The 5,420-nt window shown below is 41.0% G+C and overlaps 1 pseudogene; it reads right to left on the reverse strand.

Annotated features, from left to right (window-relative positions):
* Positions 1-291: 291 nt before the first annotated feature.
* Positions 292-1,908, reverse strand: LOC108305321 (annotated as a pseudogene).
* Positions 1,909-5,420: the final 3,512 nt, after the last annotated feature.

Below are 5,420 nucleotides of genomic sequence, written 5' to 3' on the forward strand. Positions count from 1 at the left end.
TCTGATGTCAGCAAACTTTTATTTGTAATACTGTGTAATAGAACGTTCTGCATTCATGGAAATGCTGTACATCTGCACTGTCTAATGTGTAGCTACTACCTACTGATGGCTATTGAACTCTTAGAATGTGGCTAATGTGACTTGAAATGTACCTAGTGCTACTGAATAACTATATTTAAATTTATTTTAATTTTAATAATATGCATTTAAATAGCCATACGTGAATGTGGCCAATGGCCACCATATTGGACAGATTCTAGTAAATCATGAATTATTTAATGAATCAACTGAACCAAAGACAATGAAATTAGTTTAATATAGAAAGAATCTGTAACAATAGAAAGCAAACAATCTTTTTAAATTTTTTACATTTTTTTTCCCAAAAGCATTGTATACAGAGTCCTAACCACTTCAGCAGTGGGAGGAGTGGGAGAAGCTCCTTTTTCAATCCATAGACCTTCATAAAGTTGGTTTGTTGTTACCAAACACAGAAGAAGTGGCATCACATATTTGGTGAACTAGGGACAATGTTTAGTCTCTCTCTGGCGGAACAAAAAAGTGAGGTCAATCTCTGCTAGTGTAAGAATCCTGAATTCAGGAATTTCAACAGTAACTATTTGAATTTCTATCTCTGAAGGTTTTAAATCATTGACAGCACAGTAAACAGGCATGTAACTGCAGTTGCCACTGAGTTCAAATGCCCAAGCAAATTTCTTCTTCACTTCTTTTTTAAGGAAGCTGGTTGACTCAGCTTGTTTAACTCCTACCGCAGTGGCTTTAAACCCACAATAGTAACCCGCAGCATCACACTTGTACACCCGAGGGCGTAGCTCTTCAAATATACTAATTAAAATCAGACAACAACCAAGAGACCTGATTTCAGCATTCTGTGCATAGACCCGAGTAATATCAGCAATTCTTTCTACACAGCATGTCCACAGGAATCTAATAGCCATACTTATATTTCCAATTAGCTGTCTTGTATTGTGCCCTCTGTTCCCGGGATCTGCTGTCAGCTGTCACTCCTGTGATCACACTGCCAATGTTTCGGTCATCTTGAATAAGTGAGTCCTGGAATCCAGTAATTTTTCAGGTACTATCTTCTGCGGAACGATTATGCACAGTCTTTCCTTCTGACAGCTACTGATGTAAGGCCACCCTGATAAATAGCCTTAAAAGCCTATTCTACTTGGCAGAGCCGGCCCTCAGGTGAAAAAATTATAAGGTGGTAGTCAAAACCAGTGCTGGAACCATGGAATGTGTTGGTACCTCCACTACTTCACTCACAATCTCTGGCACGGTGTCTTTTATATTAACTGTCTTGAGCAACTGACAACAGCTACAGTTGCATGTTATCCCAATGGGAAATTGCAGCATAGCTTCTAAACTCATAAATAGAACAAGAAATGTCTTTAAGACACAGAACTGTGAAACTTGGAGGAGATCCCTGCCTAAAATTTTTGGTAAGGGTAGAGAGTTTCCATGGCAACGAAGAATCCATCCAAATGTAATTAAAAGTGAGTGACTAGGGGATCTATATTGTTCAGCTTTAGTACATTTTACCTTTAATTATATTTTTCTAAGCCACTCATATGCTAATGTATCAGACAAATATTTGTTTAGAACTGAAGTGACAAGTCATTGTAAGAAGAAGAAAAAGAAGACACAGTCATCTTAAAGAAACATTAGGAACTCTTCAGATAAAATGAAAAGGAAAGATGTATTCTGTTGCTACTCTTTGCAATTCCTTTGAGTCATGAGCAGAGGAGTCATTATTTATGGTTTTCCACTTAGATTCACATTTCCTCACTGAGGATGTTTTCAGGCCTTACCCTTAAGAACTCTCTCTTGGTCCTTCCCAAGAAGCAGCTGCCCTGGTCCTCCTGCCAGTTTCCAGTCCACAGCCATTACTGCCTGCTCCTCTCCACTCCAACCCCAAGCCCAAGGTTATGGCCATGGGCAACTTTGAGAGGCTCCACAAAGATGTCAACAGATCCAATGGCAGTGACAACCACTGTCCTCACAGTTTTAATGCTGACCAATCAGTTTTGTTGTATGTATTTGGAAAGAAGTCAGTCATTTGAAAAAATTATGCAATGACTACTGCTGGTATGAGTGAATGAGAAGAGTTTTGTGCATTTTTATTTTGTTTTAGTTACAAATCACATGTCCCTGGGTGCTGAAGGAAAATGCAGGGAGTTGTTGAAACCAGCTGCTCGAGTGAGCTAATTCCTCTTGCAGAAAGATGTTTATTGCTAGAAAAACAACCACCAGGCCAACATCATTCTGAAAAGGAAATAATGTGAATGACTTAATTAGCAATTGTCTGTGTTTAGGATGTGGAGAAAATCCAGTGACATGGGGCTACGGAAAGGTCCTCATGGCACATGAAGCAAAATAAGGAATGAAAAGGGAAGGAGCAGGGAAGAACGTGTAAGCACAGCTGAATTTGGTTAAGGGGCCCATACAGGTCTAGCCCAACTCTTCCATTCAACTTCACGGGGTAAACTCTGCAATTACTTGTTTGCTCCTGCTGTCACCTCAGGACAGCAATGCCCTGGTCAACCACAAAGGCAGAAAAAGATCACAAGTCGGGCTCTCTGGGCAGTAAGTATTGAGAGTCTCACATGGCGTGGAACACCCAGCTTAATCCAGGGATTCTCAGTAGGAAAGGAGTAGAGCTCAATCTGCAGTGGAAGGAGATAAAGGCTTTCCAGGGCAGGGGAAAGACTGGCTTTTTCTACAGTGATCCACGTGGATTTTGATGCAGCCCCTTAAGGGGAGGGCCACATTTTCCTTCTTTTGAGAGTCTCTATACATGAAAAATTTGATGGAACTATGCTGCACATGTGAAAGGGAGGTAGGAAAAATGTTAGGATGCATTGTTTTCTTAAAAAAAAAAATCTCTGTAGTCTCCTTCTATCTAGGAGAGCCACTTAACCCCCATCCCATTATTTTTGTTTTTCAAGACATTGACGTTTTTGAAACATCCAGACCTATTTTTGTGGCGTGTCCCATGATGTAGATTTGTCTGATTGTTTCTGTGTGATTAGATTCAGGTGAAGATACCACATAGGTGACACTGGGTGCTTCCTTTTGTGTCATAGAGGGGCCCGTGATAGATTTTTGACCCTGTGTTGGTAGTGCTTGGTTTGATCACTTGGTTCATGTGGTGTCAGCCAGGTCTTGCTACTGAAAATCTACCTCTTTCCCTTGGCAAATAAGAAGTAATTTGTGAATATCTGTTTCCCTCTAAACTTTCCACCCAATGGCCTCAGCATTGCTGATTGCTGATCCTTCCCTGAATCAATGTTTATGTGGAAGATTGGAAAGAGATGATTTCTTGGTTCTGTCTTTCATGTCTATTAGCTAGTATCCTGTAAATGGCTAATCCTCATTGTTATTTTTTAATTTCACTATGAACTTTCAGATTGTTTTTTCTTAAGCTGTTTTTTGTTGGACATCATACCCTTTGCCTTGAGAAGTATTTACCAAGCTATGAGATATTAGTCTTGTGAAATATTCTAAGGAAAACTAGCATCCTGTGGTTAAATAATTTGCAGAACATAATGTATTTATATCTCACAATGTTACATAATCCACATTAGGATATTGAAAACCACAAGAACCTATTTAACTTTGTTTAAGCAGCTGTTTCTCAAATTTATTTGACCATGGAAATCTTTCTCCTATTCAACATTAGTACTTGATGAAACACATTCGTGGAAACACTGGCCAAGAGCCAGATCTATTAATTAAATGTTTAAATATTTCATCAATAATATGAAACAAAGACCGAGGATAATGGTTGGTATATCACTGTTCAATAAACTCTGTGTGATTACAATTGTTACTTTCCTTAGAGAAACATGAAATGAAACCCACAGTGACATACTACCACACTCCCACCAGAATGTCTAAAATGAAAAATGGCAAAGCCAGACAGTGAGTGCCAGATATGTGTGGAAGGTGCAGTTGGTAGACGTCGTGAGGCACCACCTGGACCTCCTTTCAATCAAGTGACTGTTGCCCTGCTGCTGAGCGTGCTGACAGCCTTCACTCTCTGATCCTTCAGGGATCGCCTCTGCATCCTGTCCAAGGTCACGGCGACTGACAGGCAGAGGGTACAGAGGACTAAACCATCTTGGCCCAACTCAGGACAATTCTAAGGGCCCCATTCTTACTCCCCCTGCTCTGGGAGTTGTTGGCCATGCATTGCACCACTTCTCCCTCTGTCCATTCTTACTTCCTCTACGCCCTTCCACAGGAGTTAATCCCAAGGACACTTGGTAATTAACATCCTGCACACTAAGCTCTGTATCACAGTCCACTTCCCAGGCAGTCCATCCTGTGACATGCTGCAACTGGTGTTCTCACACATTGCTTGTTTGTGTAAATTGGTACAACCACTCAATAAAACTATCATTGTTTACCAAAGCTGACACCAAGCAAATCTTGTGGTTTAGCAATTTCTGTCCTAGATATTGACCTAGGAGTATTGTGTCTATCCACCAAAAGTCATGTACATGAATGTTTATAGCATCTTTATTCATAATAAACTCAAACTGGAAATGACTCAAATATCCATCAACTGTAGATTTCCTCCTTTCCTCTTCTCCCTCTTTTTTTTTTTTTTTTTTGGAAGGAGTCTCCCTCTACCACCTATGCTGGAGTGCAGTGGCGTGCTCTCGGCTCATGGCAATCTCTGCCTCCCAGATTCAAGCAATTCTCCTGCCTCAGCCTCTAGAGTATCTGGGACTACAGGCACACACCACCACACTTGGCTAATTTTTGTACTTTCAGTAGAGACAAGGTTTCGCCATGTTGGCCAGGCTGGTCTCGAGCTCCTGACCTCAAATGATGCACCTGCCTTGGTCTCCCAAAGTGCTGGGATTACAGGCACGGGCTATTGGACCCAACCCTCTCCCTTTCTCTTGCCATCCCTCTAGAGACTACAGGGGTCAGAGGAGTTCTGAGGCTTTCAACAGATCCAGGTCCCCTCACCTGAGAGTTCCCACATCAGGGTTTGGAAGCCAAATATCTAATAGCAATATTTTCGAAATTGTGCTCCAAGGAGTGCTACTATGTATAATCTAAAGACAGTGTCCTGGGGTTTAGTTAGTTTTGGGACATCAGTGGAATTCGAGTTTTTTTCCAAGACGTGAGATGCATTACGTGGGATTTCCCAAACTTACTTGACTGTAATTTTCAGCAAAACCTCTCATGGTATAAGACCTCTTCAGAACACACTACAGAGCTGTGTTGTGAACATACCAACATTTTAAACTAAAAATCTAAAACCTAAAAACATCTGATATTTAACTATAGGCATGGTATTTAACTATAGTATCTGATACATAGAACCCTTTGCCCTGCTGTCCCCAACCTGCCTCTGTATCCCCACTCCCCCTCGCTAATCC

This window comes from Cebus imitator, unplaced genomic scaffold, assembly GCF_001604975.1.
Source record: "Cebus imitator isolate Cc_AM_T3 unplaced genomic scaffold, Cebus_imitator-1.0 Scaffold62, whole genome shotgun sequence".
Lineage (NCBI taxonomy): Eukaryota > Metazoa > Chordata > Mammalia > Primates > Cebidae > Cebus > Cebus imitator.